Source organism: Chiloscyllium punctatum, chromosome 36 (assembly GCF_047496795.1).
Source record: "Chiloscyllium punctatum isolate Juve2018m chromosome 36, sChiPun1.3, whole genome shotgun sequence".
In the NCBI taxonomy this organism is placed as follows: domain Eukaryota; kingdom Metazoa; phylum Chordata; class Chondrichthyes; order Orectolobiformes; family Hemiscylliidae; genus Chiloscyllium; species Chiloscyllium punctatum.
Genome location: NC_092774.1, coordinates 56,091,276 through 56,105,488, shown reverse-complemented (window position 1 = coordinate 56,105,488; position 14,213 = coordinate 56,091,276). Strand labels below are relative to the sequence as shown.

General features: G+C 47.3%; 1 protein-coding gene and 1 non-coding gene across 2 annotated transcripts in view; one reads left to right on the top strand and one right to left on the bottom strand.

Annotated features, from left to right (window-relative positions):
* Positions 1 to 14,213, top strand: part of LOC140460101 (uncharacterized) — a 101,120-nt gene that overhangs the window by 67,823 nt on the left and 19,084 nt on the right. The gene's annotated exons all lie outside the window — the stretch shown is intronic.
* trnaw-cca (transfer RNA tryptophan (anticodon CCA)) lies at positions 6,388 to 6,459 on the bottom strand. The gene has a single exon. It is a non-coding gene; the product is annotated as a tRNA-Trp (tRNA).

Genomic DNA, 14,213 nt, shown 5'->3' with positions numbered 1-14,213 from the left:
AGGTCCTGAGGACAGCGCTCAGTTGGAAGGTTGGAACTCAGGTAAGGTGGGGGGGGAGGGGAAATGAGGAAACTGGTGCAGTCCACATCGATGTCCTGGGGTTGAATGTATCCGAGGCAGAAGTTGGGGCGTTCTTACCCCAGACATCGGGTGGGGAGGGAGGGGCGATGGAGGAGGCCCAGGTCCTGTATGTCCCTGGCAGAGTGGGAGGGGAGGTTGAAATGTTGGGCCACAGGGCGACGGGTGTCCTGGAGACGTTCCCTCAAACGCTGTGACTTGACTCTGCGACGGGGCTCCAGTCTCCCCAATGTAGAGGAGACCGCATCGGGAGCAATGGATACAAGAAACAACTTTGGTGGAAGCCTTCTAAATACCGTGACCCGGGTTCGATTCCCGGTCAGGGAAGCAATTTGCAGTGTGCTTTTTTGGCTGCTCGTTCTCCTTAAAGTTGTAGAGTTACTTATTGGTCTTCGTAGTCACTGGGTGCTGCACTGTGTCGTGTTTCGTTGAAACAGTGTCCTCGTTCAGATTTGTTTGTATGTGTAGGGATGATTACTTCTGTAGCTAAGTACTTGGTTCGCGTGTGTGGCTTTCCTGCAGAGGCTGTTTTGAATTTATCATTGACTGTTCGCTCTACTGTGACATCTAGAAATGGCACTTTGTTGTTGTTCTCCTCTTTTGTTAATTTTATGCCAGTAAGGAGATTGTTGATGGTGTTGTAGGTTTCCTCTAATTTGTTTCATTTTTTGATGACAGAAGTGTTTCATGGGCGTTTCGTTGATTTGTTTGTAGGGCTTGTTACTGAATATAAAGTGGGTGATAAGGCACAGTTCCACGAGGTTGACAGTGTTATCTTTGCTGCTGAAGTTGGTTCTGTGTTTTTGTCTTTAGTTCTTCGAGTAGTATCTTCAGTTTTCTTTGGCCACGTTGATGTTAATGGATGTGAACAGGGCTGTTATGTCAAAGGACAACATTATTCCATCCTCTTCTATCTTCGTGTCTTTGGTGTTCAGGAATTCTTGGATGGAGTAAATGGAGTGGCATGAATCTTCGACTTGGTGTTTTAGTCCTCAGTGGAGGCCTTTGACTAGTCTGTATATTGGTGTTCCAGGTAGTGAGACTATGGCCTGAGGGGGGCTCCTAGTTTGAAAAAGAGGAGAACAACAATAAACAGCATTCTTCGATGTCACAGTAGAGCGAACAGTCAACGGGGAACTTCAAACTAGCATCTACAGAAAACCAACACACACAAACCAAATACTTAACCACAGAAGCAATCATCCCAACACCCACAAACGAAGCTGCATCAGGACATTATTTCAACGAGCCACGACACACTGCAGCACAGAGAAACTACGAACACCACAAGAGAAAAACGTAGATAAGCTTATCTCTCCATGCTTCAGGCTCACTGCCTTTATTCCTGACGAAGGGCTTTTGCCCGAAACGTCGATTTCGAAGCTGCTTGGATGCTACCTGAATTGGAGTTGCGAAGTTATGTTGTGGCTGTACAGGACATTTGTGAGACCACTTTTAGAATATTGTGTGCAATTCTGGTGTCCCTCCAATCAGAAGGATATTGTGAAATTTGAAAGGGTTCTGAAGCACCAATGGGTCCACAGAGGGGAAGAGGCCCTTCTGCTGCCCTGAATGTGGGAAGGCCTTCAGTGACTCCTCTGCCCTGCTGACGGACCAGTTGGCCCACACCGTGGAAGGCTGTTCTCCGGCCCCAAGTGCGAGATGGCCTTCAGCAGTTCTTCCCATCTGTTGAGACACCAGTGGGTCCACACTGAGAGGCCGTTCTTCTGCCCCAACTGCAGGAGGGGCATTGCTCTTTCCTCCGATGTACTGGCCCATTGGTGTGTCCAAATGGTCGAGAGGTCGCTCAGTTGCCCTATGTGCAGGAAGGCCTTCAGCAATTCCTCGGCCCTGCTGAGGCACCAGTCTATCCACACCGGGGAGAAGCCATTCTCCTGCCCCGAATGTGGGAAGGTCTTTACCTGCTCATCCACACTGCTGAATCACCAGCTGGACCACACGGGTGTGTTGGGGGGGGGGGGGGGGGGGGGGGGGAACAGTGGCGGAGGAGGGGAGGCCATTCTGCTGCCCTAAGTGTGGGAAAGCCTTCAGCAATTCCTTTGCCCTACTGAAGCACCAATGTGCCCACACCTGGGAGATGCCCTCCAGCTGGACCGAGTGTGGGAAGAGGTTCATGTTTTCCTACAACTTGCGGAAGCACTAGCGGGGGCACCAGCGCTCCCAGCAATCAGATCCGACCAGTGATGATGCCTTCAGTCACCTCCCAGGTCTGAACCTCCTGCCATTTCTGACAGTGGGTGCAGTGGGAGAGTCGGTGGGCTGTTTTAGTCTTCTGCTGGACTGCAATTGCCTTCCCGACACCCCAACATCACAACTCCATGGTGGCTCAGGTTTAGCACTGCTGCCTCATGGCACCAGGAACTCAGGAATAATTCCACCCTTGGGAGTCTGTGTGCAAGTTATGGAGGATAGGATAATGGATCTGAGTGGGTTAGTTTTCCGAAGATCAGTGCAGATCTGTTTGGCTGAAGGACCTGTTTCCAAATTGTGGGGGTTCTATGATTCTATGAGCTTTGCCTTCAGTGGACACTGTTGCTCATTGAGCCCGGGACTGCACATTGCCAATGAAATGATCCAGAGAAACCTAAGACCGCAAGACCATCGGAGAAGAAGTTTGGCCTACTCTGCCATTCGTTAGTAACAAATGTATTGGATGAGATTAGCTACAGTGTGGAAACAGGCCATTTGTCCCAACAAGTCCACACCGACCCTCCGAAGTGTAACCCATCCAGACCCATTTCCCTCTGACTAATGTACCTACCTCTATGGGCAATTAAGCATGGCCCATCCACATGACCTGCACATCTTTGGTTTATGGAAGAAAACAGGATCACCCAGAGAAAACTCACTCAGACATTGGGGGAAAGTGCAAATTCCTCACAGACAGCCACCCAAGGCTGGAATCAAATCTGGGTCCCTGGCGCTGTGAGGCTGCAGTGGTAATCACTGAGCCACGACATATTGCAACCCGAAGTTGGCAAGCCGGGGGTTGGGAGAATACAGCAAGCCAGGTAGCACCAGGATGTGGAGTAGTCAGCGTTTTGGGTATTAACCCTTCTTCATGACTGAAAGAGTGACTTATCTATGAGAAAAGATTTACATGAATGTTGCTGGGGGTTGGAGGGTTTCAGCTGCAGGGAGCGGCTGAATAGCGTGGGGTTGTTTTCACTGGAGCATCGGAGGCAGAGAAGGGACCTAATACCGGTTATACAATCATGAGGGGCATTGACAGTGTAATAGACAATGTCCTTTCCTTGGGTAGGGGAGTCCAGAACTAGAGGGCACAAGTTTAGGGTAAGAGGCGAAACAAATTAAAGGGACAACTTCTTCATGCAGAGGGTGGTACTTATATGAAATGAGCGGCCAGAGTATATGGGTCAGGTGCTGTCAAATGGGAGTAGATTAATATAGGATATCAGGTCAGCATGGACAAGTTGGACCGAAGGGTCTGTTTCCATGCTGTACGTGTCTCTGACTACTGGTCCTGATGTAAGTTTAAAACAGAGTTCAAGTAACTTTGAATAATTCAATCTTGTTGAGCTCACCTCCTCAAAAGTTTCAGATGAATCCCTCTGAGAGATACTGTTTAAACATGCTGAGTTGGACAAAGTATCCCATCAAGTTCAACATAAACCCAGAGTTGAAGAAGTCAGAAGTCAGAACACCAAGGGGGCCAAAACTGATCACAATATTCCAGGTGCGGCCTCATCAACGTCCTGTATAACTACAACATAACTTGCCAACATCTGTACTCAGTTCCCTAACTGATGAAGGCCAGTGTGCTGAAACCTTTCTTCACTGCCTTATGTACCGATGTAAACAGAGATATAGGACCTACTTTAAACTGATCCATGGTCCAGCTGCTGGGAGCACAGAAGTAGAGAATTGCTGCGTGAGTGTGCTGGGTAGATAACCCAGAGGTCGATGGGTAAAAACCATGTGATTCTATTGCTCAATGTCTCTGTCAGCTGCTTTCATATACAAAGGTTCTCTGTTCTGCATCTTGCCTTTGCATCTGCTTCCCAAAGCTTCTTCAGTGGAGGCGTGGCCGCTGGAGCCCAGGAGTTCAACAACCCCCTGGCGCTGGAGGAAGGTCCAAGCTCCAAGAAGCGCGGGGTACGGCTGGAAGCTGGATTTGCTCAATGCTTGTATTTTTAACTCATTTAAATGGTACCTCCTGTAAGGGGCTATGGTTTACATTAAAACCGAAGGATCATATAAGAGTGTTTATATTTAGCAGTGGTGGTTGGTAAAATGCACTTTCTGGGGGAGCACTTTCTATGATGCTGCATTTCTCGCCTTCTGCCCTTCCCCCATTTCTTATCTCCCATCTTGATTTTATAGTTTTTTGGTCAAATTTAATTTCAGATTAATCAGACTTGCGATTCACTGTGTGCTATTAATTTGTTTGTTCGAATAGTTCAAGTCAAAATTAATGCTGTAATTTAATTTCAGATGTCAGAGTTTGACAGAGAATGTGCAGGTGTGAATACCAGTAAGTTGTGAAAATAAATCAAGAACTTGTGGTTTTTAACAAAAAGAGCAGTTCACTGATATTCATGGCATCGTCTCATTTGGGAGTGATGATTCAAATCTGACCAACAAACCGTTTCATGCAGTCGTCCAATTGAATAAAAATTTTCTTTAATTTAATAAAAGAAAATAATTCTGGCAGGCTAAGACTTATGCAATGTATTAATAAGATTATGTCCATTGCTCGCAATATGGTCTCAACCACATTGGGGAAACTGGATGCCAACTAACCGAATATTTCAGGGAACAACTCTTGGACTCTAATTCTAACCGACACACCGCCCTGTGGCTAAACACTTTATCCCACCCTCCTCTAGCTTATCTCTCCACGCTTCAGGCTCACTGCCTTATTCCTGATGAAGGGCTTTTGCCCAAAACGTCGATTTCACTGCTCGTTGGATGCTGCCTGAACTGCTGTGCTCTTCCAGCACCACTCTTCCAGTATTTGGTTTTCAGCATCTGCAGTCATTGTTTTTACCACTTTAAGTCCCCCTCCCATCCCACCAAGGACATGCAAGTCCTGGGCCTCCTCCACTGCCAACCTCTTGCTACCCGACACTTGTAGGAAAAACACCTCAACTTCTGCTTTAGGACCCTCCAACCACATGGTATCAATGCAGTTTTCATCAGTTTCCTTATTTCCTCTCCCCCACCTTGTCCCAAATCCAACCTTCCAATTCGACACCAACCTCTTGACCTGTCATACCTGTCCACCTTGCTTCTCACCTATTTACTTCACCCTCATCTCTGACCTATCACCATCAATCCCTACCTCCATCTACCTATTGCACTCCCAGCTGCCTTCCCTCCAGCCCCACTTCCTTCCCATTTATCTCTCAGCCCCCTTGGGCCACCCTTTATTCCTGATGAAGAGCTTATGCTCTAACCCAAGACTGTGATGAAGCAACATCCTCAACAAATAGGAAATAGCTCCCAAGTCAGATTTCATTCCCTCTTCTGTTTCCCAGTTCTTTCAGAAATAAGGAATGTCTTTTTCTTCCACTAGAAAGTGGTCTTCCACTTTGCGCTGTCTGAAGTGTTATCCCTCACCACTACTTCAGACACCTTTTAAGAATCCTTTCAACCTGTTTTTCTAACAATTGTGGAGGTGACCAAAAGCAAACATTTCACTTCTCCTCAATGCCCCATTTCTCCTCCTATGAGCCATTTTGTCATGTTGTCTATGTTACAAGCAGCCGAGTGCACTTGGTTCCTGAATTGAAATTTGGCCATTGAAGTGAACAGGATTAATATTTATCGATGGTTAGCTGAGTTTGCACTAACTGTAATTTTCCATCAATATGATGTATTTTGTTCCACCAAAACTGGAAACAATGATCTGTGTTTATATTGCAGTCGGATGTAGAAAATCATCCCAGCGATCTTCACGTTATTATAGTTTACTGAGACCATAACAGCATTACGTGGCAGTTTGATGTGACTAAAACCTGGATGGAAATCTCTAGATTATGTTGTAAAAATATCGGTATAATGTTATACACACTGCGCTGTCACCAACTGAACGAAGCGGCTGTGTGTTTAAATCCCGTGCTGAGCAGTTTGTGTTCGACTTCTCACATTGCGGGGAGCTGAGCATTTACCCAAACAATAGGCACACCACCTCCCTGACACAGTGTTCACAAATCAAACTGACAGCAAAGATTCACATGTGATCGAAAGCTTCTTTCTGCAAAGAACTTTCGATATAACCGACGTACTCCTTTCTTCATTTGAAATGTTAGACGTTGATTGTAGTGAGCTTGACGTGATTTGAACACGCAACCTTCTGATCTGGAGTCAGACGCGCTACCGTTGCGCCACAAGCTCACAGATGACCCATCCCCTCTATTCATGCTTAAGGGAAGTGATCGCACTACAATGATTTTACGTTCATGTCTGTTCTGTTTCTCCCCCTTCTCCTTCTGTCTCTCGAAACAATGTCCAACTCTCTCTCAATAAAAATCTGAAAGAACTGCGGATGCTGTATATCAGGAACAAAAAACAGGAGTTACCGGTGACCCTTCCACAGAACAGATGGTGATTGGGAAAATGTCGGTTTATATTCAGGAGATATTGTGGGAGGAAGGCGGAGATCAGGACAGAGCCCAAACCGAAGGAAGAACTGTTGGATAGAAAAAGGAGTTGATAACGATCTGCGTGGAGTGGGGGGGGGGGGGTGATTAACTGTTAATGGACACTGTTCGTGGTTAAGTAGTGTGGAATGACAGACTATGTGATAACAGGGCTTGGCGTGTGCGGCAGGGACGAGGATACCATGGAGTTCAGGCCCTAGAATTGTTGAATTCGATATTGGGACCGGAGGGATGTATGGTCCCCAAGTGTAATATTCGGTGCTCTTCGTTCTGCTGGTGCTGAGCTTCGCTGGAACACAACAGCAAACCTGAGACAGAGATGTTGGACAGGGAACAGGGTGGGGTGTGGAATTGGCAGGCAACTGGAAGCTCAGGGTCTTTTTTGCAGGCAGAACGTAGATGTTCTGTGCAGCAGTCATCCAGTTTACGGTTCGTTTTCCCCAATGTAGATGAGGCCATATTGTGAGCAGCAAATGCAGTAGACTGGATTGTGGGTAGTGCAGGTAAAGTGCTGCTTCACCTGGAAGGTAAGTTTGGCCCCTTGGATAGCGAGGAGGGAATAGGTAAATGGGCTGGTGTCACGCATTCGGCACTTGCAGGGGAAAGTGCAATTCAACCTGCAAGTTTACTTTGAGAAAATCCTGGACTTGAACTCCTAAGTCTCTTTGCATTTCGGATTTCTGCATTTTCTCCCCATAATCTTCTGTTCAAACAATGACTATCTATGTCAGGGCAGCACCAGTGATTTCCTGACATATGGATTGTATTTGGGGATATCAAGGAACGTCAGGAACTGTGAGTATCTCAGGAGCAATCGTTATTCCTGGGGGAGGCAGAGAGGAATGTGGTGTGATCCTGTAAACTCCAGAACTTTGATAACTCCATGAGTCAGCAATAACTCCTTCTGGACCAAGAAACGAAAGGGCCAATGAGAAACTGCTACAAGGGAGTTAACAAATAACATACATTAACTATCGCTGGGCAGGAGGAGGCAAAACAATGAGCTGTTCCTTTGGACAGATGAGATAATGGTGTTTAATAACTGTGTGACAGAAGGACAATTAATTCTGCCTGTAGAAGGAATGCCTTGGCGTAAAGGGGTTAATTGCAGGACAGGCTGTTTCAAACAGGTGGAAAACCGTCAAGGATAAGAAGGCAAGCTACAGACCTGAGGTCTCCAGAAGTGTGGGGAGGTGGTGTCAAAATCTAAAGCCTAGCACACTCACGCAGCACTACTCTGCTTCTGGGCTCTCAGCAGCTGGATTGCCCATCAGTTTAATGTAGGTCCTATATCTCTGACAACATCGGTACACAAGGCAGTGAATAGAGGTTTCAGTACACTGACATTCATTGGTTAGGGAATTGAGTACAGATGTTGGCAAGTTATGTTGTAGTTATACAGGACGTTGATGAGGCCGTACCTGGAATATTGTGATCAGTTTTGGTCCCCTTGGTGTTCTGACTTCTGACTTCTTCAACTCTGGGTTTGTGTTGAACTTGATGGGATACTTTGTCCAACTCAGCATGTTTAAACAGTTTCTCTCAGAGGGATTCATCTGAAACTTTTGAGGAGGTGAGCTCAACAAGATTGAACTATTCAAAGTTACTTGGACTCTATTTTAAACTTACATCAGGACCAGTAGTAAGTTACACGTACAGCATGGAAACAGACCCTTCGGTCCAACTTGTCCATGCTGACCTGATATCCTAAATTAATCTACTCCCATTTGACAACACCTGACCCATATCCTGTGGCAGCTCATTTCATATAAGTACCACCCTCTGCATGAAGAAGTTGTCCCTTTTTATACATTTCGCCTCTTACCCTAAACCTATGCCCTCTAGTTCTGGACTCCCCCAGCCCAGGGAAAAGACCTTGTCTATTACCCTGTACATGCCCCTCATGATTTTGTAACCTCAATTAGATCACTCCGCTGCCTCCAATGCTCCAGTGAAAACAGCCCCAGCCTATTCAGCCTCTCCCTGTAGCTCAAATCCTCCAACCCCCAACAACATTTCCGTAAATCGTTTCTCACAGAGAAGTCAACGTTTCAGTCCTGAAGAAGGGTTAATACCCAAAACGCTGACTACTCCACACCCTGGTGCTGCCTGGCTTGCTGGCTCCCAACCTCCTGCTTGCCTACCTCGGGTTGCAATATGTAGTGACTCAGTGGTTACACCTGCAGCCTCACAGCGCCAGGGAACCAGGTTTGATTCCAGCCTTGGGTGGTTGTCTGTGAGGAGTTTGCACATTCTCCCAGTGTCTGCGTGGGTTTTCTCTGGATGATCCTGTTTTCTTCCATAAACCAAAGATGTGCAGGTCATGTGGATGGGCCATGCTTAATTGCCCATAGAGTTAGGTACATTAGTCAGAGGGAAATGGGTCTGGATGGGTTACTCTTCGGAGGGTCGATGTGGACTTGTTGGGATGAATGTCCTGTTTCCACACTGTAGCTAATCTCATCTGCACTACTTTTGTCTCTAACTAATGGCAGAGTAGACTCGTCCGGCCCATTGGTCTAACATCTGCTCTGATGGTCTTGCGGTCTTAGGTTTCTCTGGATCATTTCATTGGCAATGTGCAGTCCCTGGCTCAATGAGCAGCAGTGTCCCCTGAAAGCAAAGCTCATAGGATCGTAGAACTCCTACAATGTGGAAAAACAGGTCCTTCAGCCGAACATATCTGCACTGATCTTCCGAAGACTAACCAACTCAGATCCATTTTCCTACCCTTCATAAATTGCACACAGACCCCCAAGGGTGGAATTATTCCTTAGTTCCTGGTGCCATGAGGCAGCAGTGCTAACCCTGAGCAACCATGGGGTTGGTTTTGTGGGGTGTAGGGGGGGGCAATTGCATTCCAGCAGAAAACAATAACAGCCCAACTACTCTCCCACTGCACCCACTGTCAGAACTGGCAGCAGATTCAGTCCTGGGGGGTGACCGAAGGCAGCGTCACTGGTGGGATCTGATTGCTGGGAGCGCTGGTGCCCACGCTGGTGCTTCCGCAAGTTGCAGGAAAACATGAACCTCTTCCCACACTCGGGCCAGCTGAAGGGTCTCTCCCCAGTGTGGACACACTGGTGCTTCAGCAGGGCGGAGGAATTGCTGAAGGCCTTCCCGCACTCAGGGCAGCAGAATGGCCTCCCCCTCCCCCACCCGTGTGGACCAGCTGGTGCTTCAGCAGTGTGGAGGAGCGGGTAAAGCACTTCCCACACTCGGGCAGGAGAACGTCTTCTCCCCGGTGTGAACGGACTGGTACCTCAGCATGGCTGAGGAATTGCTGAAGGCCTTCCAGCACTTCGGGCAACTGAACGACATCTCCCCCATGTGGACCCACTAATGGTAGATTCACTTAGATATAACTGCGTCACTTTACATATTAAGATATCCCTTTGAATGTGCCCACATCCCTTTGAAATGTAATCTCGTCCATTTAAACCTCTTTATTTGCAGAAATACCCATTAAAATGTCCACGTCCATTTAAAATGCAGATTGCCCCCTTTAGATATGACGCCGTTCCGTTATATGTCGGGATATCTGTTTAAATTGAGCCGTGAACTTTCCCAATGTAGACAGGGCTCCTCGGAACGTGGCAGTGTCCCCCCTGCAGCTGCAGAGCGAGACAGGAGAGTTTGTTTTTGTGAATGAGCAGTTGTAGCGCGAGGTGGCTGTTGCTTGGAGACGGTGAGGCTTCCCCCGGCCCCGCCCATCCCCCTGAGGGGCGGCCGTTAGGAAAATGGCGCCGTGCGGCCCCGGGGCAGACACCCGTCACTGGGCACCGCCGCCTTCCTGGTGCAGCTGCTGTGTCACGGCCACACCGCCCGGCTGTACAGCAGGCAGGAGCCGGTGACCATTCTGGAGGCGGATGGGGTTAAGGGCCTGTTTGGGAACCCGTCGGCCGCCTGGGTGGTGGAGTTCTACTGGTCGTGGGGCGGCCCCTGTGTCAACTCTGGGGCCACCTGGAAGGTACTGGGCCCGGGAGGTGAAAGGTGAGGCAGGTTGGGGGGGGGGGACGGAGGGGAAGGAATGTGGGGCCTGTCCTGTCATAGTGACATTTTACACTCACTTTCCATCTGATTTTACTGGGGCTTGTGCTGTTTACCCCTCACTGTTTGTTTAATCCTTGTGCTGTTTACCCCTCACTGTTTGTTTAATCCTTGTGCTGTTTACTCTTTGCTGTTACTTGTGCAATTCCCTAGGGTAGTGTGTAAATACTATTGAAGGAGATTATGCCCCAGCATGTATATGTTTCTCAGTCATTGAAGGGGCAGGACCTGTTGAGAATGGTTAGTAAAGTATGTGGTGCACTAAACCTTGTTAACATGGATATAGCTTGTTATTTGTCAAAATATACTTTTTATTATTTAGAGTCATAGAGATGTACAGCATGGAAACAGACCCATTCGGTCCAACCTCTCCATGCCAACCAGATACCCTACATTAATCTAGTCCCATTTGCCAGCACTTTGCTCATATCCCACTAATCCCTTCCTATTCATCTATCCATTCAGATGTGTTTTAAATGCTGTAATTATACTGACCTCCACTACTTCCTCTGGCAGTTCATTCCATACATGCACCACCCTCTACATGCAAAAGATGCCCCTTAGGTACCTTTAATATCTTTCTGCTCTCACCCTAAACCTATGCCCTCTTGTTGTGAACCTCACCCCGACACTGAGGAAAGGACATTAAAAAAGTTGAGCAGCCAGACAAAATGCAAAAGCTATAAAATGTTGAGCCACATGGGGAAAAAGAACTGTGGCTCTACCCTTTATTTTTCCTATTGGCATTTGAACACTTAAAATCTGTCAATAACACCAGCTTCACGACATAATGTCTGTTCCATGGTGTGAACAACAGCACGCCTGCTCGCTGGTGTCACCAACACATGGTCCATGCTCCTCGCTGTCGGCAGAAAAGGCGACTTCGCTTATCTCTGTTCCTAAAGGTCTTCCCTTTATTCTTAAAGTTGTGCCCTCTGGTCCTAGTCTCTGCTACCAATGGAAACATCTTCCCAATGTCATTGCACTGTGGGGATGAAGCCCTACCCTATCTGGTCATTTCTGCTGCTGGGTGAGACTAGGCCTCAAGGTTAGAGGGAGTAGCTTTCAGACAGAGATGAGGAGGAACTGCTTTTCCCAGAGGGTCGTGAATCTATGGAATAGTCTAGATTAGAGTGGTTCTGGAAAAGCACAGCAACTCAGGCAGCATCCGAGGAGCAGAAAAATCGGCGTTTCAGGGAAAAGCCCTTCATCAGGAAAGTGTGTGTGTGTGCATGTGAGTTTGTGTATAAGACTACGCGTTGGTGAGTGTATTTGCATGTGTGCATGCTTGATAAATTGTGATTGTGATGGAGTATGAGCCTGTGAGAGGGTGAGTGTGTTGAGGGCGTGGTGTATGTGTATGTCTGAGAGACCACATGTATGACAGAGGTATGGATAGAAGTGAGGGGTTACATTTTGCTAAAATAAAGACGGGCAAGACTTGAACAGGTAATGGTAGGGCCCTGGGTCGTGTTGTAGAACAGAGACCCGGAGGTGTTCAGGTTTATTGATCTTGAAAGTTACATCACTGGTAGACAGGGGTGAAGAAGGTGTTTCGCACACTTGCCTTCATTGTTCACATGCTGAGTACAGGAGTTGGGACATCATGTTGGAGATGCACACAGAAAGTACTTTACTCAGAGGGTGATAGATATCTGGAATGCATTGTCAGGAAAAGTAGAGGCAGGGATGGTAGATTCATTTAAAGTGCATCTGGGTGGGGGAGATGGTGGCGACCCAGCAAGTCTGAGTCTGTAGTGCTCTGTCCAAGACTCAGGCAAAGTGGGCTGCCTGCCTCCACCACACCTGCCAAATCATTTTAATAGCTTTTATTTAAATACACTAGTTATTTTGCACCAAACTTGAGCAGGTAGTGCCCTGTTAAAATGACTAAAGGAAAGAATGCCCGCAGCTTGTACCACATAGGAACCCTTCCCCAGCTGCAGTAGAGGCGTCTGCAGCTGCCCCAGGGGACTTAACTATGGTGGCGAGCCTTGTTGCAGTGATTTCTCAGCTTGAAGAGCAGGTGGGAGTCGCTCTCGGTCGCGCTGCAGAAGCACGACCAAGATATTGAAAGAATCGAACATCGAGTTGGAGGGGCGGAGCTAAAGGCCGCGACCTCCCAGGCTGCTGCAGAATCAGCCGTGGGTCGGGTCTGGATTTTCGAACAGTGAGTCTGGGCCTTGGAAGATCACATCAAATACCTCGAAAATCGAGGTGGTCGAGAAAATATTCGTTTGCTGGGCCTTCCCAAATGGGAAAAGGAAGGTCAGCTTACAACGTTTCTGGAGCAGTGGCTTCCACAGTTATTGAATCTGGAGGGTGGATCAGGCCAGGTCAGGGTAGAATGGGCCCACCGGCTTGGACCAGCGCCCCCACCCGGTCCTGTTCCGGCTGCAGTGCTTTTAGGAGAAGCAGATGCTCCTGGAAGCTTCCAGAAATCTTGGGAAAGATCCCCAAGCCATGATTTACAAAGGATCCAAGATTATGCTGTTTGAAGACTTTTCCCTGGCTCTGGTCCAAAAGAGGAGGGCGTTTAAGGGATTTAAACATTCAGTACTCCCTGTGCTACCCAGCGACGCTTCGTTTTAGCCATGAAGGGTCCATGTATAACTTCGGATCACCGGAGAAGGCCAAAGAATTTTTGGAGTCTCTTAGATAAATTGTAAGAGTTAACCCGTGTGGTGAATGATGTTGTTCTGCCCTCCCCCTTCTCTGGTTCACCTTTTTCTTTCTCTTCTATTACTTTATTGCTTAATATTATCTCCGGGGAGTAGGGAGGGGGGGGCTTATTTGTTCTCCGCTCTGCGATTTTCTCCTTTTTTTTTTGTAAATATATATAGGCCGGGTGGTCTAGTAGATTTAGGTGAGGAGGGGTCTCTGTTTTGTCTTATTTTTTCTCTTAAAACGGGGTTATTTCCCCCTGTTATTTTGTATTACCATAATTAATTATTATCTGCTGAGATTGTAATTTTATAGTTTGATATGTTTATATGTGGTATTAACATCACCAAATATATCTAGGTGATGTGTGGGTGGGGAGGGGGAGGAGGGGAGGGTACTCATTGTTAACTTTAGCTTGGTCGTACACTTGAATTTTCTTCACTTTATTATGGGGTACCTTGGTCGAGGGTGGGGCACTGGTCGGGAGAGGATATGATTGGTTTTCGGAAAGGAAGTGATTCCCCCGGAAATGGGAAAAATCTCCATTTAAATATGTTATGTTGTTTTATTTAGAAATAGTTTTTTTTATTTTATTGGTGTGAGTGTAATAAAGAATCTCAATTTTTGTGAATTTTCTATGGTCTAATCTTTTAGATTAGATTACATTACAGTGTGGAAACAGGCCCTTCGGCCCAACAAGTCCACACTGACCCACCGAAGCGCAACCCACCCATACCCCTACATTTACCCCTTGCCTAACACGGGCAATTTAGC